General features: G+C 42.5%; 1 long non-coding RNA gene across 1 annotated transcript in view; it reads left to right on the top strand.

The window, feature by feature from the left end:
- The window catches only part of LOC130708725 (uncharacterized), a 36,666-nt gene extending 11,134 nt beyond the window's left edge, over window positions 1-25,532 (top strand). The window contains exons 2-3 of the long non-coding RNA XR_009009079.1: window positions 24,273-24,361; window positions 24,992-25,532. This is a non-coding gene — a long non-coding RNA (uncharacterized LOC130708725). The remainder of the gene's footprint in view (window positions 1-24,272; window positions 24,362-24,991) is intronic.
- Window positions 25,533-25,836: the final 304 nt, after the last annotated feature.

The following is a 25,836-nucleotide window of genomic DNA, read 5'->3' as shown; positions in this document are numbered from 1 at the left end:
ATTAAGCAACTGGTTAAGAAATGGACCAAAGACCTTAACAGACACCTTACCAAAGAAGATATACAGATGGCAAATAAGCATATGAAAAGATGTTCCCCATCATATGTCATCAGGGAAATGGAAATTAAAACAATGAGATACCAGTTCACTCCTATTAGAATGGCCAAAATGCAGAATACAGACACCGCCAAATTCTGGCAAGGATGTGGAACAACAGGAACTCTCCTTCATTGTTGGTGGGAATGCAAAACGGCACAGGCACTTTGTAAGACAGTTTGGCAGTTTCTTATAAAACATATTCTTACCATACAATCCAGCAATCATGCTACTTGGTATTTACCCAAAGAAGTTGAAAACTTCTGTCCATTCAAAAACCCGCACACAGGGACTTCCCTGGTGGTGCAGTGGTTAAGAATCCGCCTGCCAATGCAGCAGACACGGTTTCGAGCCCTGGGCCGGGAAGATCCCACAAGCCGTGGAGCAACTAAGCCCCTGCGCTACAACTACTGAGCCTGCACTCTAGAGCCCGCGATCCACAGCTACTGAGCCCACGTGCCATAACTACTGAAGCCCGTGCACCCTAAAGCCCGTGCTCCGCAACAAGAGAAGCCACCGCAATGAGAAGCCCACGCACCACAACAAAGAGTAGCCCCCGCTCACCACAACTAGAGAAAGCCTGCGTGCAGCAATGAAGACCCAACGCAGCCAAAAATAAATTAATTAAAAATAAATTTTTTAAAAAAACACCTGCACAGAGATGTTTATAGCAGCTTTATTCACAATTGCCAAAACTTAGAAGCAACAAGGATGTCCTTCAGTGGGTGAATGGATAAGTAAACTGGTACATTCAGACAATGGAATATTATTCAGTGCTGAAAAGAAATGAGGTGTCAAGCCATGAAAAGACACGGAGGAACCTTAAAAGCATACTACTAAGAGAAAGCAGCCAATCTGAAAAGGCAACATACTGTATGATTCCAATGATGTAACATTCTGGAAAAGGAAAAGCTATGCAGACAATAAAAAGATCAGTGGTTGCCAAGGGTTGGAGGGGAGCAGGATAAATAACTGGAGCACAGAGGATTTTTCGGGCAGTGAAAATACTCTGTGTGATACTGTAATGGTGGATACATGTCATTATACCATGACATATACATATATATCCAAACTCATAGAATGTACAACAAGAGTGAATCATAAGGTAAACTGTGCACTTTGGGTGATGATGATGTGTCAATATAGATTCATCAGTTGTAACAAACGTACCACCCTGGTGGGGAGTGCTGGTAATGGGGAGGCTGTGCATGCGTGAGGGCAGGGGGGATACGAGAGATCTCTGCACCTTCCTCTCAATTTTGCTGTGAACTTAAATTGCTCTAAAAATAGAAAGGCTATTAAAAAAGAAGTGGTTTGCTATTCACCACATACAACTGGTACCCTGTCAGAGATAAATTCCTGCTAATTCACCAGGTCCAGCAGTACCCCTTTCCTTCTTTCCCCATCCTTTCCCCGTGATGATGAGATTTGGGAAGAGATTGGGGAGCCCTGCTTTAAATCAGGGATCGGCATACTACAGCCCTCAGGCCAAATCCAATCCAATACCTCTTTTTGTAAATGAAGTGTTATTGAACACAGCCATTTCTGTGTGTTGTTTGTGGCTACTTTCTCACTAGAATGGCAGAATTGAGTAGCTGTGACAGAACCATTATGGCCCATCAAACCTAAAATATTTGCTATTTGGGACTTTACAAAAAATGTTTACCAATTCCTACTCTAGATTATGATGAGGAGGAGTAGGAGGAGAAGGAGAAGGAAGAACATAAGCCACTTCTGCCATTAATTGAGTAAAATAGTTCTCAGAGTAATATAAACTCTATTATGCAAATATAGGCATTGAAGCTCAAAGACAAAATGTAACCTGATCAAAGTGACAGAGTTAATACCTGGTAGTCAATATCACTCCAGAGTGTGTGCTTTGAATTCAGTCACTCAGGACCTGAATTATGAGTGGCTACTCTTGGTGTCCAGGGCATTAGCCATTAGGGATCTAACAGTACACGAGTCCTTTCCAGATGATAGTAACTCAATGTGGTCACTGTTTATTGAACATTTACCACAAGTGTACTTCTTCCCAGTTTACACACATCCTGGTATCTCTAACATCACACACATCCTGGTATCTCTACCATCACACTTTCTCCTGCAGCTTCATGTGAAAATTAAGTTAGTAAGGTGCAGCTTTTTTTTCCTTAGGAAGATCCCTCACTGTTTATTGGACCCTAGACTCATTGTTGAGTTCCAATTTCTTACCTGCTTTTTCCTTCAGGTTCCTCCCTTTCAGCAAGTGCCCATAGTCCCCTACCTAGGATTGCCAGATAAAATACAGGACAGCAGTTAAATTTGAATTTCAGATAAACAACGAATAATCTCTTAGTATGAGTGTGTCCCATACAATATTTGGGACATATACAGGGTGTTCTACATTTTTATTTGCTAAATCTGGCAACCTTAACCCCAGGTTAAGGGGGTTAACGAGCCCCCTGTGTTTTTACAGCTGGAAGATGAATTATCCACCATGGAGTGGATAGCATTTACTTGGAAGGCCTTTTGGGTTAGGGAAAAAGAGCGCATGATTTGTTGTTAGAAGATTTGTGTGCCAGGACAGCTAGGAAAATTACCGACATTTCAAAATACCTATATTTCACCCCCATGAAATGGGAATAATAGTATCCTACTAGCTGGGTTTTGTGAAGACTCAGCGGAATGATGTATGTGAATAGCACAGTGCTTGGTACAAGCTAGTAACTGTTGTCTTCTATCCAAGTAAAATTTGTTAATTCTTTTTAATTATCCCTTCTGATGTCTGGATTCTGAAAAACAGATATTCCTCCATATGCCCTCAGCACAGTGCTGTAGGATTTTGTCCCCCCGAACCCCTTCCTTTCTCAGCATCTGACTGAGGAATTTAAATGATCATTAAAGTTGATTTAATCATGAAGTATACAAAATCTTCCCCTGGTTTATAAACTTCAGAGGAAAAAATTAAAATAAACAAATTCAGTTATTATGAAATGAAGGAAGTTCCATACATATATTCCTTAGAGTATCCCTTGGTGAATTTGAACAGCTCACAACCAGCTATATTATCTGCTTCTGAGTGTCATCCTGTTTCAAATTCCATATTCACATTTGATTGCAGAAAATAAACACTCATTTTCAAAAATTCCTTGAATCATAGAATTTTTGTTCCCTTTGTTCACTCAGTAAATGCCAGATCCTTCTTATTCTAAGGTCTCTTTTAGAGGCTGGAATTTTACAGTTGGAGTTAATGCAGTTTTTCATCTCTTACCTTATCAGGGAACAAGGACAGGATAAAGTAGTACATGAAAAGAAAAACAGAAAAGAAACTAAGCCAAGTAATCCATGTGAACAAGTTGGAGCCAAACTGTTTACTTCTCAGTCTCCACTTAGAGTCTCTGCCTGTATGCTTTTGGCAGATAGTTGCTAACGGCTCTCACAGGTTCTTAAAAATGCAAAATAAAGAAAATAATATGTTACCTGTCTCCAGGAGATGGTCTATTCTGGAATACACTCATGGAAAGCCTTAGCCCATTAAGGTGCTTATTTATTTCTTATGAATCTCTTTAGCCAAACTCTTCTCTGCTAAATTTCTGTGTCAGGAACAAAACATAAACCCCTCCACTCTCCGTTGTTGCCTATTACTCTTAATATTTCCACTTCTCCACTCAGGAAAAAACAAAAGAAAAACAAAATTGAGGAAATCAAGGAGATTGACTATTAGAAATAAAAAACAAATCACCACTGTGAAAGAAGAACCCGGGAGCCAAAGAGATTTTTATTTCAAGTTGTGATGGGGCTTGTTGGTCCAAATAAAGAATATCACCTAAGAGCCATTCTGCTCAAGTCTCTTCCAAGGTAAAACTGTCAACAGGGTGTAAGCCTTAAACAAATATGATCAAATTCTAATGTATGATCATAAGAAACAAAGGGAAAACATTTACAAACTTCTTCTCTGCAGGTAATATTCCCCAGTTCATTTTAGAATTTCAGATGAAAGCTGACAATTATTCTACTGCAGATTTAGACCTTTGAAACTGTCTTAGAGCCCAAGTTCAGGAGGCAGTTAAAGTGCCGAGGCTCCTGCTTCCCACAGAGTATGTGAAAGTCTGATGGCTACAGCCTGTTCTCCCGGACTACGATTTCCATGCACCTATCTTTCACAGTAGGAAAAAGACTCACTAATGTATCACCCCCTCAAATGAAAGAGGCTGAAAAACTATTCTCTCCTATGAAATGCTGGGCCACAAACAGATGAGGAAATTTAAAAAGGAAAATGTGGGAAAGAACACTTAACAAGACCTGACGTCCTCTGGTTTGCACTGCACCTGAAAACAACTTGGAACTTAACTGATGAGGCTAAAAGAAGAGAGAAGGATTGTGGCATGAAAGGGGAGGCTTTTATCCCCCCACCACCACATGCTGTGATTTTGAGGGTGCCACTCTCAGATGCACAAGCCCCCAAATCACTCTCCATCTGTCCCAGAGCCTACTGTGACAGCTGCATGCCTTCAGAATAACTATCTATTTCTCATCCTTTGCTTTTAATCTCTGTCTTTCCATGGGGAAGAAGTTAGACATGGGTCCATAGCCAACCATTATTTTAGAATATGGTACTTTGGTAAAAGTCACCTAGTGGGACCCTAAGGGGGTCAGACACATAATAATTAAATTGTGATGGGGCTGGGCAAGCAGAATGTCTGGAACCACACTGGGGAGACCTAAATTGTCAGGGCTCAGCCCTGGAGGAGGGGAGATGTTGCAGTGGAAAAGGAGAGACGGCCAAGGACACAATCACCCCCATCACATCTTTCAAGAGCCTGCTCTGTTTAGCAGCAAGAGGGGCACAGGTAGAAATTGGGTGGGTCTCCACCTCTATTTCCAGACACCCCTCAGGTCCTCATAAGGCTTTCTGATTTCCTCCTTTTCAAGCTACTCAAATGCTAGGTCCAAGAGAAACAAGAAGAATATGGTTAGACATGGAAGCGGGAATCTTGGATAGCTAATAATTTGCAATTTTTAAACCAATCTTCTTTAAATATTTGTTTGACTTAGAGGAGAGACTATGTGCTACATCAGGAGAAACTGAGAGGGAGGGTATGTGGGGAGCCTTCCGTTTCATTTGCTTTCCTGAGCAGTTCAGTTCAGCCCTGGCTACGACCACATGGAGGAGCAGCAAAACAAAAATACGCTTTAACGTTCCTTGTTACGAAAGCCTCCCGAGTGGGCAGTCTCACACTGCCCCAGCCCACTTGTCTTGTCCAAGTATCCCTTTCAACCACACACAGCACAAAATATGAGAAGAGTTCTTGCAAAAACCTGTGTTCTTTCTCATTTCACATCCAGTAATGGTTAGTGTACTCGATTAGGTGCTTGGGGGGAGAGGCCCAGCAATCCCACCATTTCATCCATCTCTGGTTGAACAGCCAGCTGTGGATTCTCAAAGGCCCCTACCCTTTCACCCACCCACCACTGAACGCTGCTCAAGACTCTTCACCCTACATACCTCTTCTCTCTTCAGATTTTGAGCTGTGCTAAGAGTAAAAATCCAGCAAAACAAGCAAATATCCTCATATATCAGGGCTGAGTTGGGAGAAAAGCTAGCTGAGCAGATTTGTGCCCCAGCAATTTCAAAGAGTCTGGCATATAGTAAATGTTCACGAAATACTGGTTGAATAAAAATGTACTGACGGATGAGCCATGGGGGGATGGGATAAGGATGATGACCTGTCCCCTGCCTGCAAATATAATCGAAGGTACATTCATGTATAATGTGCCTCTCTCAATTTATTTTTCAACAATTACAGCTGATATTGAAGTGAATGTTGTTTTCACATGTGACACTAAGGAGTGGCACTGAATTAGAAAAAAAGAAACTTTTCTGTGCTTTCCCATTTCTGTTGGCCTCTTGGTTTGGCCTTGGGCAAACCCATGTGATCTCTTTGAGTAGACACTAACACCCAGGTTTAAAGCTGATGTCAGCTACCAAATCCTCATATCAGCATGTTCTTCTTGCCACTGACATAGAAATTTGAAAAAAGGGCAGGTTTCAACTTATGCTGTTGTTCGACGAATGAGTAAACCAGCAGCCACCTACATTTCCAAACACCCCTCAGGTCATCATGTGGCTTTCGCATTGGCTCAGCAGTCCCACACTCATGTTAACAGTGTGGATCACCTGGCATGGGCTTTACAATTGGTTCCCCTTAAATGAACCTCAACACCCCTGCTGGGTGAACATGTGGAGTTCCTGACAAAGATGTTTATGAGGTAGGAGATACACCACAGGACACCTCGAAGTTGCTTTTGGATGGAATGAAACTTGGAATAAATGCAACGTGAGATAGAATTATAAACTGACTTAGACTATTAACCATAACTCTCTCAGATGCACACATAAAGAAAATGATAACTGATTTTCATAATTACAACCCAGAGAGACTGCAAAATGCGGAACTCTCTTTTGAATCTTAAAATGAGGATAGTGTGTACTGTGATTTTAGTTTCTGTCTCAATATATTTGGATTCTATGAAAAATCATATTCCACTATAACATATAAAGCCAACATTTTATTAACTGTAATGTCAGAGTAACTAGAATATGTAAATGAAATGCTGCATAAGAAAGAATTGATGGATCCCTGATTCCCCATAGGGGAAAAGGAGGTGAAATTTACAGAACTCCTCAAGCTTATTTATGGTAGTGGAGAAACTCAGTCACAGTTATGTAAGTCTACCGGAGAGACTCAGAGGAAAGAACATGTTGTCAAGATTCAACATTTTTATACCTTTACAGGGCACTTTTCCCAGTTTTACTTTGGTCATGACTTTAATCATAGGTGGAAGAGTAAAGAACTGGCTGTTCTATTAATTTATCTACCTCAGACACTTTCCTGGAACTTCCCCTGTGTATGGCTCTGTCTCCTATTTCCTAACCCAGAGGTCAGATCCCAATCCTCACAACCTGGCTCAAAAAGACGATCTAGGCCCAGCAGATTCACTAACTGCAGAGTCCCTGAACTAACACACTGTGTGCAAATCAGACACATAGCAGTGGGAAATGAAATTGTAGGTAATGATTTAGAGAGCGATTGAGGAGTTGGCTGGGAAGTCATGATGGACCATTTTCAAGTGAGGTTTTGAGGGAGTGCCAACTATGAGCAAGCATTTGCTCTCGTGGTAGGTTTATAAATTCATTTACACTACAGTCCCACTGTGCAGAGAAAATATAGCTTCTTCATTTGATTTCTGATTCCTTTAATCTTCTTCATGAACCCCCATGCACTAGGTAACAAAAGGAACAAAGCAAAATAAAACAAAATACTTTAGTTCTCAGCTTGAGGTAATAATTTTGTTATTTCTTTTGTATTACTCAATTTTTTAGAATTTTATTGCTTTCCTTCTCTATTTCAATATGGTGCCTGGGTCTATGTGGCGAGTGGGGCTTAAGTGACCTTGTGATTCTGAATGGAAAGAAGCCTAAAGCCATTCAATATCCTCTGTCTCCTCTAGTCTCCACAGCCATCACCCTTGAACACCTGGTCACAACTGGCCCTGCTGGCACTCACAACAGCCATTGGCAGGTGGCATCACTTGTGATCTTGTCTCTTGCAATGTGGACCGTGGCTGGTGGCCCTTGTTGGCTCATGTGGCCTCACTCTGCTCTTGTTGAAGTTAAAGGGCTATGACTCTCTCCCATTCATCTGCTGCTGCATCAAAACAGTCTTGCTAAGAAACAGAGCTCCCCAAACACTCAGTTTCCTCCACGTTGAATCCACATCACTGGAGCACCAAAGGCAAGCCAAAAAGAGTAAAACATCAGAAACTGATGATGAACATCAGTTCATCTTTTCTGCCACACAGCACCTCTAGGTTTTCTTTGATGAGCCTGTCACAGAGAGCTGCAGAAGGCAACATGGGAATCATTGCCTTCCGGAGTTCCAGGTGTGAAGTGCAGCAGAATCTTCATGTTATTTAAGTACCCAAGGTTATCTAGATGTTCCTAATGCTACCCACTGCCCTTGACCTTCAACCTTGAGGTGGCAGGAGGAGATAAGAAGAAGAGAAAAATAGGTGTCTGATGTCTCCTTTCCTCCACCTCTGCCTCCTTCTTTCTCCCACCATCCTTCAGGCTAAAAAGGGTGGGGTTTTCCATCACTTCACCTGCATCATACTATCCTCCCACCATTACTAGTCAAGCCTTGGGACTTAGCTAGGTTAGATGGAAAAAGGTGTCATCTCCATTCACTGGGAGGAATTCTATGATTTCATCCATCCAGGTTAGTTCCCAAAATTCTAAAGGGATTTAGAAAATCCTCTCTTTCATCCAAGACTGGTTTTCAAACCTGTTACTTTCTCACAGGACAAGGGATTTTATGGCTGAGCAAGTGTCAGAGGTGGAAAGGTACAAAGAATATGACTTGGGACTTCCCTGGTGGCACAGTGGTTAAGAATCCGCCTGCCAATGCTGGGGACACGGGTTCGAGCCCTGGTCCGGGAAGATCCCACATACCGCGGAGCAACTAAGCCTGTGCGCCACAACTACTGAGCCTGTGTGCCACAACTACTGAGCCTGCACTGTAGAGCCAGCAAGCCACAACTACTGAAGCCCAAGCACCTAGAGCCCGTGCTCCGCAACACAAGAAGCCACTGCAATGAGAAGGCTGTGCACTGCTCGCCACAACTAGAGAAAGCCCACGCGCAGCAATGAAGACCCAACGCAGCCAAAAAAAAAAAATAGAATATGACTTAAGGGGGAAGGTAAAACATATTAGTTTAATATTTTGCAATAGTGTCCCTATTGCACTATAGAGAATAGGAAATATATTTATAAAGGGTGAGGGGGTTGGTCAGAAGTGAGAAAACTGAGATGCAACACATAGAGAAAAATTAAGTCTGTTATTGGTAGAGCAGTAAAATGAAACCCACAGTCATCTTACTAGAGCCATTTGGGTTATAGAAGACTCTCTCCAGTTACTGTCTCCTTGAGGACTCCTTTTGTTCGTTTGTTTGTTGAGCTTTTCCTGAGCCCCCTTGCTTCTGTACAAATCTTTAATTACTTGATTTAACTTGAGTGCATTTCTGTTCCTTAGAACGAAAATATCTGAAAGAACAAAAGCTTTCAGTTAAGGCTTTCATATTCCACAATGTATACATTGTGCACGTGAGGGTCACCAAGTCTTATTTCACGTTTCCTGGAAAAATCTTTCTAATCCATCCCTCCACCTTACCCTAGATCCCAGTTGTCACGTTCCCAGATCACCACCATGTCGCCCTAGCTGGCTGGCCTGACTTATGGTTTCTCTACTCCCTTATCCTGAAATTCTTGCCCCTATAGTCTTCCTGAATCTCCACCTTCACCACATCCTCTCCTGTTCAGAAACTTACACGTTCGACTTCTCCCTCCTCCCTATCACGTCGACTTGGATTTGCCTCAGTCCAGTCTTCAGGCTCTGCTCTTGTAAACTAATCCACATCCCCTCCATGCTCACCACTCCCCTGCTCTAGGCAGGCCGATGTGCAAACTGGCTCAGGAATAGAAACATTGCTGTCTGTGCCTTCTCTCACTTTTTTTTATTTTTGCATGCTTTGAAATGATGTTTGCCCCTCTCCACTGATAATTCAATTCCAACCTGTTTTTCCAAGCCTATCCCAAATGCAACTTATTTTCCATTTCTCGGAATTGTTAGTTACTCTGGGCCATGCCACACTAGAGCTTTATTACATTCCCCCTTTGAATAACACATAATATCAATAGCTAGTATTTATTGAGTACCTTTTATGGGCTAAGTGCTTCACAGGCATAGCTCATTTAATCTCCACATCAACCCTATGAGGTGGGTACAATGATACGCACGTTTGAAGGTGAGGAAACTGGGCCTCCTGGCAATTCAGAAGCTTTCCCAAGCTTATAGAGCTGGTAAATTGTTAGAGACACAATTCGTGCAAAGAAATCAAATGCCAGAGGCTAAACTTTCAGTTAATATGGCGTTTTACCCCCAAAGAATTACTCCTTCTAACTTCAAGTGTCTTCATCGTATCTCCCCAACTAGACTACTAGCACCTCTATGGGCAGGATCACGACTTCTGTGCTCTCTGGGTCTTCCTAAGCAAGCACGTAGTAGACCCTTGAATTATACTTCTCATCTCCCCATTACTGGCCTCTCCCATAGAATCATCATTTTTCAGACATAGAGCAACATGACCTTTCCATTCAAGGTGTCCTCAGACTCTGCCGTGTTTATGCACTGCATCTCTCCCCTTTGTTTCCATGAATGCTCTGGGAGCCCCTGCATGGCTAAGGTGGCAACCACCAAAGGTAGGCGGCATCTGATGCCCCCGTGGAGACTCCAATTCTCTCCGCCCATCTGCCAGGCATGACTTCTGACATCCCAGGACGCTGGCCACCACCTGACGCCCTTTTGCAGTGCCAGCGTGACCCAATGTTCCTAAATCCACCTTCCAGACACACCAGTCCCAAAGGATTTTATAAACAGGATTGTAGCCTGCAGGAGGTGGTCTCAGGCCAGTCCCCCTGAGGCTGGGCTTTTAGAGCAGAGCTTAAAGGAGACCCCAAAGATCTCTCATTAAAATACTCAGCAGCCATGGGATTTATTTGGAGAGAAAACAGCTGCCCCAGCGAGAGTGGAGAAGTGTGTGGTTTGCTAACAGATTTTAAACATTAGAGCTTAGTGTTTCAAACGGGATTTTCCCCAGAGGGTTTCTCTTCCCTCTCCTAAATAAGAAGCTACATGCATTTGGGACTGCCTTAAGATGCAGCGAAGTGAGGCTCTGAGAAAGTCAGCATTTGGTTTGGGTCCTTGTGGACGGGGTGTGGGCGCTTCTGCAAGCCTAGACCGGGCAGGAGGTTCTGCAGCGGCCACGTTGTCGTGAGAGGACTTGGGGTGGGGCAGGGGTGGAAAGCGCTCATTTCCTCAGAAGGCCTGCTCCCAACAGTATGGCGTCTCCCTTCCTCTCCAGCCAGCACAGCAGTCTCTTCAGAGGCCCCGGCCTCTCTCTCCTTCCCCTTCCCACCTGCTGTCCTCCTTGGGAGGAAGAGGAGAACAAAGCACACTCAGAAGGGTCTCCCCAGTACCTCAGAGCACAAGCTTCTTGTGATACTAAGGTCGGGCTGTGGGAACGAGCGACAAGGTCAAGGATGACAAGAGTATTTCAGGATCCCCTTAAAAGGCCTGTTGTTTGTTTAAATTTCTGCCCACAGCTGCCTGTTTAGGAAATCTAACAAAAGCACCATGAAATCCTGTTTGATCTCAGCCGTATTCACTGCTAATCCCACAGGATAGGAAAGTGGAGTTTGTTCAAGGTGGGGGAAGAGTGGCTTTTGTGATCATGACAAACATCAGACACTTCCCCTTCCAGACATGTCAGGGGCTGTTACAGGTTATGGGAGGTGCTCAGGGAAAGAGGAGGTTGTTCTTTCCTGGCCTGCTTATGTCTTTAATCATCAGCTCTTCTGGCCTGCAGAGGATGGGAAAGAAAGAACTCCACAGGCCCATATTCGTCAAGGCAGCACGGAAAGGGAGAGGTGCTTCCCGTAAGAATTCACTCTCTCCCTGCAAGTAGGGGACTTATTTCTATGCCTGCTCCCCCTGTGCCTATTGCAAAATGGTCTTGGACCTGGTCCCTTGCCTGCAGAGAGAAAAGTGAGACAACATCACTGGCCCCAACTCACCGAAGAAAAGTGGATGTACCCTGCTCTAAGAAAATCTGATTCCTGGAAATCCAGATTTATGAAAGTAAGATTAAGTCAGCGATTAGGTAGGTTTTTCATTTTACTTGAGAAACATCAAAATAGTGTCTCCCATCCAAGGGCATTTGAAACACAATCTGGTTCTTAAAAATTTGATCCCAATCAAATTCTTGGGAATTGGATCATATACAGTTTTAATGGGAGTAGGGGAGCTCATTAACTACATCTATGCAGTCCCAAGATTAGGTGGGGAAGCAAAAATTCTCAGGACAGAAAAAGATTCATTAATCAACTGACCACTTTTGTAATTAGTTCCCACTTAATAACCTCCTATTATGTTGGTGTCGACCCTCAAACAAGGCAGCAAGATCTTTGTTGGACACTCCCATGTGGTCAATAGTACAATGCAAATCAAATGCAAATTGACTGCAACAAAGTGAAATTGCATATTCTGCAAAAGATGCAGACTTTCATCTGACTTGGACGGGGACACAGTTTGAGCTTAATAAAAGAGTGATTTAAATATCAGAGAATTAAAAGACCCTTGGGAGAATAAGTGAAGTCCTTTAATATTTTTGCAAAAAAAAAAAAAAAAAAAATGACCTGTTCAGTAACTGTGTAGCAAAAGTCAAATGTGAAGTGAAGTGGCTCTTAAAATTTTGTCAAACTTTCTCACACCATATACAAAAATAAACTCAAAATGTATTAACAACTTAAATGTAAGACCTGAAACTGTAAAACTTCTATAGGAAAACGTATGCAGTACACTCTTTGACATCGGTCTTAGCAATATTTTTTTGGATCTGTCTCCTCAGGCAAGGGAAACAAAAGCAAAAATAAGCAAATGGGACTACATCAAACTAAAAAGCTTTTTATACAGTGAAGGAAACTATCAACAAACCGAAAAGGCAACCTACTGAATGGGAGAAAATATTTGCAAACAATGTATCTGATAAGGGGTTAATATCCAAAATATACAAAGAATTCATACAATTCAATATCAGAAAAACAAACAACCTGATTTAAAAATGGGCAGAGAACCTGAACAGACATTTTTTTGAAGACATACAGATGGCAATGGGCACATGAAAAGATGCTCAACATCACTAATCATTAGTGAAACACTAATTGAAACAACAATGAGATATCACCTCACACCTGTCAGAATGGCTGTCATCAAAAAGAAAAAAGTAAGTGTTGGTGAGGATATGGAGAAAAGGGAACCCTCATGCACTTTGCTGGGAATGTAAATTAATGCAGCCGCTATGGAAAATAGTATAGAGGTTCCTCAAAAAATTAAAAATAAAACTACCATATTATCCAGCAATTCCACTTCTGAGTATTTTTTCTAAGAAAACAAAACAAAAACACTAATTCAAAAAGGTATATGCACCCACATGTTCATTGCAGGATTATAGCCAAGATATGGCAGCAACCTAAGTGACCATCAATAGATGAATGGATAAAGAAGATGTGGTATATATAGACAATGGAATACTACTCAGCCATAAAAAAGAATGAAATCTTGTCATTTGCAACAACATAGAGGGACGTAGAGGGTATTATGCTAAGTGAAATAAGTCAGAGAAAGACAAATATCATATATTTTCACTTATGTATGGAATCTAAAAAAGCAAAACAAATGAACAAACATAACAAAACAGAAACAGAGTCATAGATGCAGAGAACAAACAGGTGATTGCCAGAGAGAAAGGAAGTGGGGGAATGAAAGAAATGGGTGAGGGAAATTAAGAGGTACAAGCTTCCAGTCACAAAATAAGTAAGTCACAGGATGAAATGTACAGCATGGAGAATATAGTCAATAATATTGTAATAACTTTCCATGGTGGACAGATGGTAACTAGACCTATTGTAGTGATCGTTTTGTAATGTATAGAAATAGTGAGTCACTATGTTGTGCACCAGGAACTAACATAGTGTTGTAGGTCAATTATACTTCAAAAATAAAAATACTCACAGACAAAGAGAGCAGTTTTGTGATTCCCAGAGGTGCGGGGTAAGGGGAAGGGGAATTAGATGAAGGTAGCCAAAGGGTACAAACTTTAGTTATAACATAAATAAGTACAAGGGATGTAATGTACAACAGGATAAATATAATTAACACTGCTGTATGTTGTATATTGAAAGTTAAGAGAGTAAATCCTAAGAGCTTTCATCACAAGGAAAAAATTTTTTTTCTTTTTCTTTTATTTTGTATCTAAATAAGATGATGGATATTCACTAAACTTATTGTGGTAATCATTTCATGATTTATATAAGTCAAATCATTATTCTGTACACCTTAAGCTTATACAGTGCTGTATGTTTGATTATATCTCAATACAACTGGAAGAAAATTTTATTTTTAATTAAAATAATTTGTCAGCCACGTTAAGCCAAAAAATCAACACTTGATTCATTTTCTGATTCTAAAAATTAGCAAATAATTACAATTATAATATAAGATTCTGGTAAATATACGATAGATACTAACTTGTTTTGTTTCATTTCTAACAGCAAAATTCAATCAATACATTAAAAAATGCCATGTATGGTGAAATTCTGGATCTTGTTTTAAGTGATTTCTCCTTCAATTTTTAAAATACCAATTATTAAATATCAATTACCCTTAAGTAATGAGGACACCTGTGGTTCTTTATAATTTCATCTATATTATTTTATCTAATACTCACAGCCACCCTATCTCTTAGACTGAGCAGCTATTAGCACCATTTTACAGGTAAGAAAATTGAAGCCCTGGGAAGGTGATTTAAATAGCAACACAAAGTTAGTAAATATTAGATTCAATTATGTAGTCAATGTAAGTATTCTTATTATGTAAATGAGGAAATTACATCTCTAAGAAGTTTAACCCTGGGCCACATGGCTAGGAATATTAGTCATATTTGAACCCAGACCTTCTGACTCCTAGATCAGGCCTTATCCTACTGTATCATCAGATTTTTTTACAGAAAAAAAATAGCAAATCATGATATAACCAACATTTTGAGCACTTCGTATCTACCAGGTACCATCCTAAATGTCTTATATGTTCCTCTCATTTAATCCTTACAGTAATCCTGTGAGATAAGTACTGTGCTTTATGCCTTTATCATTTTACAAATGGGGCAATCGAGACTCAGGGAGTTTAAGTAAACTGCCCAACGTCATACAGCTGGTAAATCACACCAGCTAGAATTAGAATCCATGTGTTTGTGTTCTTAACTGACACACTACTGCTTCTCCTTTCAGGAATAGGTCTATTCCACAGAGTACACTGTGGAAGGGAAAAGATCAGGGTCTTTTCCCTTAACAGTTATGGGACAACCTTGCATTGTGAAATAGTCAATACATTATATTGCCGGGAACGCTCTTTCTTCACCTGGTTTATCAGCAAGGAGAAGCCTGAAAGAATGGGGCACAGGATAGTGAAATTTGACTGGAATGCTTTGAGAGCAGAGATGGCAAATAGGCTTCTTCCAAGTCAGATATTGGTACTTTACTACTGATGAGTTTACTGCTGATGGTTATCACTGCTAGAATGCAGCCTGAGGCCAAATCTGGGTTCCTGGGCAAAGAATGGCATGAGCTTTGAACAAAGCTGCCTCTGGAAGGGGGATTCGCCCACACAGGGGCCATGTATCAATATTTCCTATTTTACCCTGGGGTAGAGTGCCAAGGTATAGGCACTTTAAGATTCAAGGGACTCATGAAGATTATATTCCCTAATATTTCACACCACGCACGATGAGTGCAGAGGCTGCCTGAGATGGCAGGGGTGGCCAGGGGAAGGTGAACATAAGAAGTGCCAATACTCTAAATTCAAGAAAGAAAGACTGACTGCCCTTTGATCATAATAACAAGTAACGACCAAATTCAGGTTTAAACCCTTGCCAATCAATTAACAACCTTGAATTGGTAACCATGCTTCTGAAAGTCAGCCAGTCAGCAGCAGTCCCACTTCCGTGACTGCTCTTCCCATGGCAGCAGGTCAGCCAATCCCTGACCACGCCCACTTCTGAAAGGCCACCAATCTCTGAGCTTGGTGCGTCCCCAAACCCTATTTAAGAGCAGTCATCTGCTCTTCAGAGTTTGTGTCTTACAAACAGAGCTCTCCCTTACTTAGTGAATAATGCATCCGGCTCTTTGTTCAGATATTAAGTGGTAGCTTCTTCCTTGTCCAGGGGAAAGAGCAGAGAAGGAAAAACATGGAAAAAAACATTGTTATATATCTGTAAAAGTGTTATATATCTGTAAAACATGGAAAAAAACATTGTTATATATCTGTAAGAGTGGAAAAAAACATTGTTATATATCTGTAAAAGTGGAAAAGGTGAATAAGAAATCTCCACCATACATAATGGAAGCACAAAAAGCCTTAGAAATTCTTTCTCTCTCTTTCTCTCTAATTTTGCCCTAAAAATGTCAAACGGAAACCTCTAGAGTATTCAGAAAACAAGGATCTGTGGCAATCTCCATTGCTAGGGAGGGATAATCACTGTTAGATTAAAGTATATGTTTAATTCATTTTAGATTGAGTTAAATGGGCATTTCAGTCATGAATACAGACTATATTTTTCTTCAGTGACCCACTTGCCAGAAGTACTACAGTGATTAAACACTAAGCAAATACATACATAGGTAAGATAAAAAATAGCACTGAGATGTTGAAAAACTAAATTTACCCAACACATTTAAGCCTAGTGCAGCAAGGTATATGTGGTATCTGTTTTTATCAATGGATTTCTATTTCTGGCTTCTTTTCCCCTTCCTGCTTTGGTAACACTAGATGTAGGTACAAAAATCTAGATATTTATTCAGAAATTGGTACTGTACTATTGATGAGTTGATACAAACAATATAACTAGGGCCATTATAATGTTAAGTGAGTTTTGAACAAATAGAGTTAGAAATCCAATTATCTTTCCATAGAAAGCTTTTGTGTAGAGACATTGTTATATAAATGAGGGGAGCCAGCGGGAGCATTAGAACAGCAATTTCTCCTGCCTGCATAAGGACGTTGGAGAATTTCATCCTGCACATACATTAATCTGTTCATAAAGGCCTCCCCTCTGTGGTCAACCCACAAAGATCTCTTCTGGCTACTGGACGCTTGCTTCCTTTTGGAAATGGAGCAGAGAGTCAGGAGCAAATGACTTGGGTAAGAAATTAAAAGATGAAACACAAATTCTTGCACTGGGCAAATGGCTTAGAACTAACTTCAGGAAAGAAGGCACCCCTCTGCTGGCACCTCAGTCTAGGGCTTTCAGACCTTACCAGAGGTGACAGAAAACAGAAATTCCTTGCAGTGCTTCCAATTTGACTTTCCTACAGTCAGCCTGAGATCAGTGCCTCTCAATATTTAATTAGCATCTAGTTAAAAATGCCGGTCCTGATTAATAAATTTGAAGTGGGATCTGAGATTGCAAATTTCCAAAAAGATTGCAGGTGATACCCATGCTGTTAATCCATGGACTTTGCCTAGCGAGAATCTAAATTAACTTAAGCCTTAATTGGGACACAGAGATTTCCACTTGACTCTCAGCAATGGCCGTTAGAATCACAGTCAGGAGGTAGCTTAGAACTAACGGGTCTTTGAAAATTTCTAGCTGTGTGACCTTGGGTAAGTTACTTATCCCCTCTGTGCCTCGTTTTTCATAAAAGTTTGGTTATGGGGATTAAATGAAATAATGTTTACTACATTAGTAAGTAATATCAGTGCCTGATATTCAGTGTTTGCTTTGTAAATATACTAACAAAAGCCATCTGGCTTTACTCCTTCATTTTGCGGAAGTAAAGATAAGTCTTTCTGAGGTGAAGAATCTTGCTCAATGTGACGCAGCTTGCTAGTGCCAGGGATTGAGCGGGAACACTGTCTCCTGACTTCTAGGCGAAAACGCTCTCTGCCATCTAGTTAGAGCCCATCGCTAATTGAGAAAGTTGGCCACAGCATGCAATCAGCCCCCTTCCCTGCCCCAGCCTCAGACACCCACAGAACAACTGTGGCTTAACCCACACACCCAAATATTTTTGCTCTAGCTGGTCCTGACAGCTCGTCTTCTACCATTAATTATGAAGATTACTCAGATAATTGACTTAATTGAGAACACAGAGTATCTCAGTGCAACCAGCCAAAATGGATTAGATCTTCTCAGTGCAGTATGCAGAACCCTGCAGCTCTCAAGAAAAGGCATTTCCTCCCTGGGGAAAATTATGGATGCCCCAGTAGAACCTATGGTATAAACTCTGCATAACATTAGTCTTGGTGACCTGGTCCACAGGGATAAAGTTAAATCTACTCCAAGTGTTGGGCACCTGCAGCCCTCTCTTCTTCCCTTAGCATCTATATAGAAACCCTCAAGAAGAGTTTTTAATGCCCGCACTTGACAGCGATGTCTGTGGGGAGGTCAGAAAGCAGAGAGAGTAAAAATTCTCTCCCAATGTGGTTTTGCAACTAGGCATTAGCCACAGGCTGTTCCAGCTCAACGGCAAAGAGTAACACAAACTCCTTCCTTTCTCTGCAGTAAAAGGAATGAAATGACTTCTTTCTACAGTGCTGAGCTATGAATAACTGAACTGGAAAAAATATTAGCTGTCTGTCTAGTGTTGCTACATAATACAAAATATATCATTCCAGCATCTGCCCAGTGAAAAATTACAAACACACTAGCAAATGCATGACAAAAAGTATCATCACTTTGGTTGTCCTCATTATTTTTTTTATAAATTCATTCATTCATTCATTCATTCATTCATTTATGGCTGCGTTGGGTCTTCGTTGCTGTGTGCGGGTTTTCTCTAGTTGCGGCGAGCGGTGTGCGGGCTTCTCATTGCGGTGGCTTCTCTTGTTGCGGAGCACAGGCTCTAGGCGCACAGGCTTCAGTAGTTGTGGCACGTGGGCCCAGTAGTCATGGCACCCAGGCTTAGTTGCTCCGCGGCATTTGGGATCTTCCGGACCAGGGCTCAAACCTGTGTCCCCTGCATTGGCAGGCAGATTCTTAACCACTGTGCCACCAGGGAAGCCCTGTTCTCATTATTAGTGCAACCAAAATGGGGCAATCAATCTAGTTCTTTGAAATCGACTATTTTAGTATCCACTTATCCTAAATACACAACCTTACATGCTTTGGCAACATTAATTATTTGATAGAGTCTGATCATTTCTCATCCCCTATTATGGATTGGATTGTGTTCCCACACCCCCAGAAAAAAATATGTCAAAGTCCTAACCCCAGTACCAGCGAATGTGACCTTATTTGGAAATAGGATAATTGCAGATGTAATTAATTAAGATAAGGTCACACTGGAGTAGGGTGGGCCCCTAATCCAACATTACTGGTATCCTTATAAAAAGACAGCAGTATGAAGACAGACACAGACAGAACATGTGAAGATGGAAGCAGAGGTTGGAGAGATTGCCAGCTGTCAATCCCTGAAAGTCACTAGAAGCTAGGGGAGAGGTAGTGAACAGATTCTCTCCCAGGGCCCTCAGAAGGAACCAACCCTGCTGACACCTTGATTTTGGACCTCTAGCCTTCTCTTCATTCTGTGAGAGAATAAATTTCTGTTGTTTTAAGCTACTCGGTTTGTGATACTTTATTATAATTGTTCTAAGAAATGAATATATCCCTTTTATAGGGATTGTTACATTTCCATCCTCTATGTCAAGTCATCAGAGGGTTGGCCCTCTGCGATGAGAATGAATCTGAGATTCCAGGGAGCTTGAAGATAGAAAACTTTCCCAGTCCAATGCAGGCTTTGGACTGAGCCAGTGTTTTGCTGGTGATGGGTCACTTTTTTTTAAAGAACATAGAGATGATCTTGAGTCTCCTTGACTGTCTGTCTGGGAGCTGTCAGTATGAAGCAAAACACATTTGGAAGTGTGAAATTTTCACTGCACCCCTTTCAACGGATCACCACTCTTTCATTCATTCCATGAATACTTATCTTCTGCCCGCAGGGACAGGAAACTGACCTGTGGAGTACTTAGAAGTAACTGGTCTTATCCTCATTTGCATTTCCATAAACATTTATATTCACAGCATCAGTGTCGCAATCCATAGTTGATTGATTTTGGAGTTGTGTGCTTCTCTAAGCCTTACGAACAGATAAGAACATACGAACAGACAAGAGCTAGCAAAATTCCTGCTCAGGGTCTTTACATAAACCTGCACCACTGGTTATAGTTTATGCTGGAAAATAGCTTTCATCTCACATGGCATACAGTAGGCCAACACTGATGTATTAGTAATGAATGCCAAGGCCGAGAGCTTTGTATTGAAGTCAATTATAAGACCACCCCTGGACCCAGCAGGAACATGTGATGTCTCTGCTTAGCACATGGGGGTACAGCAGCAGTGAATGGGCTGAGTATTTCCTCCCCCTGCTCTTCAGACTCAAGTGAAAACACTTTACGTTCGACTCTGAAAAAGAAAACTGCAAAACACAAAATATAACTTTAATAACAGAATGTGTAACACTATGAATCTTGGAGAATGTCTTATGAAGCTCAGCAAGCACTTTCCCCAGCCCTTCTCTAATGACAGTGTATCCTTCTCCTACTGCCTAAGCAACTCCCATGTCAGCAGCAGCAACTCCAAGTGCTTGGAAACTCTCGGCCAACTATTGGACACAATCTTTGTTCTTCAGAACACATTAATCTAGGTTTATTGTGAAAATCAACTTTCTAGACATTCCCTATCCAAGTAGCTTGTAAGGATAATAGGTGCTAATCAGAGGAAAATGAGTTTCAACACTTGTGTATTTAAACAAGTGCATCCCATATAAAATAAGAACACCTCTGAATCAGTCTCCTCCTGGGGAATTTCATGCCGGTTTTTATAGTTTGGCAGATCAAATATCATCTGTCTATGGATTGGTTTCACTCCTTTGGCTGTAAGAAACAGAGAATGTAGGGATACCAGTGTAGACTGATTAGCCAGCCTAGGTCACAATCCCACCTCTGTGGTAGTAGGGTGTGGCACTTGATTGATAACCCTATTAAGATCCTATAAAATGGGGGAAGAGTTCCTCTGATTGGAACCGGCACACCAGGGACGGGAGAGCATTCTGATCAACAACTGTGAATACCAGAGTCCACTTCAAGATCCTGAGCCCCTTAAACTCAGGCACCCCATATTATATCTCTGTGTATCCTCCATAGTTTCTAGCACTGCACTTGAAAATAGCAGTCTTTCAATAAATGCTGATACAACAAAGAGGACGCAGTGAGGTATAGAGCTCTTTTTCACACCTCTGCCTCACCCCTTCTAGAGCCTGGTCTGACACCAAGCCAGAAACTGGGCCCCAGTCCAAGCTATAGTGGCTCTAGGGCTTCCAATTTGCACAACTTTATGTGGGTGGAGGGTCACTTTAGTGTAGAATGGAGTCCGCTAGGCTGGACCGACTGTGCCTGGGCTCTTCGCAGTTAGCTCAGTTAAGGCCTCATTCAAATTGAATGAGAAACCTAGGGCTAGTTTGAACAGGTTGCCCCTAGGTGAGGCCAGAACTGGACTTTACCCTATGGCAGTGAAACAGGCAGAATGAACTGCTGTCTGGAGCCTCCCAATATCCACCTCGTCAATCACCAGGCATTTCTCAGCCTGGGCTCTATAGCACAGGCTTCCTGGAATCCCCCCAGACACACCACAAATCTCGGTTCTTCTCTGCAAGGACGTGGACTGCTATTTCCCCTCCTTGCTCTCATCTTCGGGAGCTCCCCTACTAAAGGCCCTCTGCTCAGCCACATCCCCTCTGAGGTCTTTGAGTGATAAGCTGGTTTGGAAAAGAGAGCACTTGACTGTCAAGCCGGGCTCCCTGCAACATCTTAGAACTTACTGACATCTGCTGGACGGTTTCCCTCTCTCTGGAAAACATCTGAGCCGAAGCCTGTGCTCTATGTGTGATGGTCCCAGGACACTGGTTTCTGGACTGGGTTAGGAATGGAGAACTTGCCACGCCCTGTGGAGTGCTGTGTCTGCTCAGTGAAAACGGGGCCCCTCCCCACAGAGAACAGACTTGAGACTCTCCAGCCAACTTCAGAGACAAAGGCTGGGATGGTGAAAATGAATGCAAGGCAGAGTTGGGCAAGTTTGGAGGGCTGGAATTGGTAATCATGGTCAAACTCTGGATTCCCGTGTTTTTTCCTCCTGGAGAGACCGAACATAAAGCTGGGTTCAAAAGCATGAGTTTCAGGGCATAGAGCCTTATCCTGGGCTCTGGGTTTCCAGAGCCAGGTGATGCTGGTTGACGGGGTCTGTGTTGGGCCAGGACAAATGCTGAAGGAAGTAAATGTGGCCTCGGTACTATCTGCTCTCTCAGTTCAAAGCATTTCGTTGTCTCTGGCTGCCTGCTGCAACCCCTGATGCTTTCAGGGCAGTGCACTCCTCCTGTCAGGGAGGAATGAGCCAGTAGACTAATTTATTCCATCTTGGTGAAATTGCATTTTTAAAGAGAACCTCAGGGTGAGATTTATGCTGAAAGCCAGTACCTCCGTCCTAATGGTAGCATTTTAAACCTCAGTGTAGGCTAACGCGGGGCTTCTGGGACCCCTCAGATGAGCCCAAGTGGGGCAGCTGTCTGCAGGCAGCTCGTGTACTGAGCAGAGCAGTTATTACTGCCATCTCGGCCAAGGAATCACCCCACAAGGAGACCATCTATTGGACTGCCCACTTCCCAGCTTCTTCCCCTTCTCTCAGGATATGGGAGAAGTGCTAGCTGGCTGCTGGCCGCTCACAGGGTCACTGGAAGGTCCCTTCTGGAAAAGCTGCCTTTCAGCACTCCCTGTCTGAACCACCCCTCCCATCTGGGGTAGTCTCATCTACCCCTGAGTCTCATCTGGGCTTCCCTCCCAAGACGCCAGCTCAGTGCAGAAAGAGAGAGAACAGCTGAGTAGGTGCCCCCGAGGAGGCAGGGAGGCCTGGAGCAGGCCTGCAGCCAGTGCTGAGGAGGGGGGGCCTCCCTGAGAGGGGAGCTACACCCTCCTGCCAGGCACACAGCCTGCCCAGGCCAACCTCACAAACCACACGCAGGAAATACCAACCTCAAAGGGACCCCGTCCCATCTCCAAAATTCTTCAGGCCAGAATTTAGGGAGAGCTCTGAAATTTGACTTCTAATAGCTGGGTGTTGCCTACACTTGTTCTAAGTGACCTCTGGCCTCCTGGGGGTAATTATACAGTGGGCTTTGAGGGTTTAGGGGTGGGTAGGCTCGTACTGGCAAATGCCAAAGGAATGTACTATTTCCCCTAAAAGCCTGTTAGGGCTAGATCCTCCAGTGATGAAAGAGGTCAGAAAAATGCCATGATATTACTTGCTGTCTACCCTAGCATTTGGCCTCCCTGAGGTACGGCACAAAGGGGCCAGCACTGTCTGTCAGATGTGAAAGGCATTGCTATTTAGCAATCCAAGGACCGGCAGAGGATTTATTCCAATGACCTGTAGCTCAAGAGTTCCCAGGATCTGGTCTTCATAGTGGTCTCTAATATCCTCAAGGAGCCCTCTCCTCACAAACCCTCCTCTCTATCCTAGGCGGACTCATTGTGCTGGCAACCGTTGGTTCACGGTCTCGTTCCTGTAGCCCCAGCTGCACCCCTGGAATCTCCTTCATCGCTTACCTGAGTCCGGGTCACTTTTCAGCACCCACCCCACATCCCATGTCCTAATGAAGCCTTCTGCATCTATTCCTTCGCTCCCCACCCACACCCTCATCTGCTTCATGTACATTGTTACTTATGTATTTACTTAGGTGTCCTTTCTTGTGGAAGACAGTGGGTGTTCTGTTGTATGTCTTTCTGTATCAGTACTTCAAACACAGAGCCTTTCACTGCAAGTTACCCTGGGAGAAGTCCCTGATACAGCATCCCTGAAAGATGCTCACCTGTCTCTCCATGAACATTTCTGGTGGCAGGATGCTCACGACTTCATCCCAGGCCATTCCAATACCCAATAGCTCTAAGTTTTATTAGGTTCTTCTTTACACAAAGCCAAAATGGGCCATATCTGGTCCCAATTCTGCATTATGGGCAGTTGCAAGCTCTCGATATTTAAATTTGGATTCTCTTCTCCAGACCAGAGAGCTGCAGTAATTTTGCCTGTTCTTCATTTATTGTAGTTTCCAGATCCTGCATCGTCCTGGCAGCTCTCTCCTGGGAACTTCCTGGTTTCCAATATCCCTCATGAAATGTGCTGCCCAGAACTGACTGCAATATCCAGCTGTTGACGCTATGCATTCTGGGTAATGAGCACAAAGTACAGAGGGGGAGGCACACAAGGGAGGTGTTTTGATGATTATCGTGATGATAATGATCATGACTGGATTCCAATGATCTTTGCTTAAAACAAGAGAGAGATGCTTTTTAAAGAAAGAAAGCAAACATTCTACCCAACCAAGGGATTCCAGTTTTAAAGAAAACCCAAAGTGTAGGAATTAGAACCACCTGGATTGCGGCAGACGTGGAAGCCATTTTCTCAATTTTATCTCGTAGCTTTCTGATGGCATCATTGTGGTTCGTGTGAGTTCTACAAAGAAGATTATGTAACTGGTTCTCCAGCTATAAATGGGCCAACTCAAAAGGTAAGTAGAGCAAGTTGGAGAATGAAGGGCGTCAAAGCTATAAACCTGCCAACCCGGCACTGGCTGACTCTTCAGATCCTTGTTAGAAAACAGCTGCGTCAGCCAAGTAGCCTCAGTGGTCCTGGAGGTGCTCCCACATCCCCGGGTCCCCGTTCCTGCACTTCTCACCCATCCCTAGGCCTGCTCCTGGCACCTCACAGTCTCCACGGTTCCTTTAAGGAGCCAATTCGGGAGAACAGAGTCATCAAATTTAAAAGCATGGCCGCCAGGAACACATGATTTCCACAAGATGCTCAACATACTAAGTGATATCTTACTTTAGGGCTTGGGAGACCGGATGATTTTCTTTGGTTCTTAAGGGCCTTTTGTGTATCTCTATGGCCTTAAGTAAATGGATTTTCCTCCTCTGACCTTTGGTTTACTTCCTACTCCAAAATCTATAAAACCAAAAGTCTACAGCTAATGGAGGAGGGAAACCTAATTTCCTTTTTTCAGGAAAGCCTAAGAAATCAGACGATTTTCCTAATCACTTCAGCCACACTGACCTTTGTTTCTTTTTACTTCTGAGGTGTTTATTTTCTGTATCATTTATGTTACGTTTTCACTGTCTTTTTACTTTTATTTTCATAGAGAAAAGGAATAATCAGCTCTGGAAGGAGACTCTTCTAACTCCCTCAGCAAGTTTAAGGGACTTGCCTAAAGCTGCAGAGCTGGTTAGTACAGGAGCATGCCTTCTCCTCCTGCAACTAGATGTTAAGCTCCCAAGAGGCCGGAATAGACCAGGTCGGTACATTCTTCTCTCCAGATCCACCCAGTGGCTGGCTTTGGATAAAAGTACCCCAGGCCACCTTAACCCCAAACTGGGTTAGAGCTTGGATCTGTGACTGAGGCTGCTTAGAGATGTGTGATGGAAAGGAAGTGCTCCTGGGCGTTCAGTGTAGCCCTGAGACACTTTTGGTTGCAGAGACCCTGGTAGTCACCTACTGATCTTTAGAATCTGCTCATCTTCATCATCTCTTACCCCATGCATGGTGGTATTTTGAAAGACAGCAGCTGGGCTTAGGATAAAGAAGACATAGCTCACAGGCTAATGTCCTGCTCTTTCACCTGGAGTCCTGATACGTTTTCTGCCCAGACAGGAAGCCATGGGGACCCCTCATTCTCCCAGGCTTAATCCCAGGAGCCTGTCACTCCAAAACTACACAGAACAGAAACCCATATGGTGATTACAACATATGCCTGGATATTAGCTGACCCCAAATACAGAATGATTCCTTATAAAAAGAAAAGCCAAAGGAAAGTTTTTGGCCAATTTAAATGTATCAACTTTTAGGGATATGGATGAAATATCCAAGTGTCTACTCATAATATTTAATTTGTTAATTAAATTATATATTGATATTAAAAATTATGCATTAGATAAAATAATGCTTAATTTAGAATTTTTTCATATTCAGTCATTTGAATATAAGTCA

This window comes from Balaenoptera acutorostrata, chromosome 8 (assembly GCF_949987535.1).
Source record: "Balaenoptera acutorostrata chromosome 8, mBalAcu1.1, whole genome shotgun sequence".
Classification (NCBI taxonomy): Eukaryota; Metazoa; Chordata; class Mammalia; order Artiodactyla; family Balaenopteridae; genus Balaenoptera; species Balaenoptera acutorostrata.
This window is presented reverse-complemented; position numbering and strand designations above follow the sequence as displayed.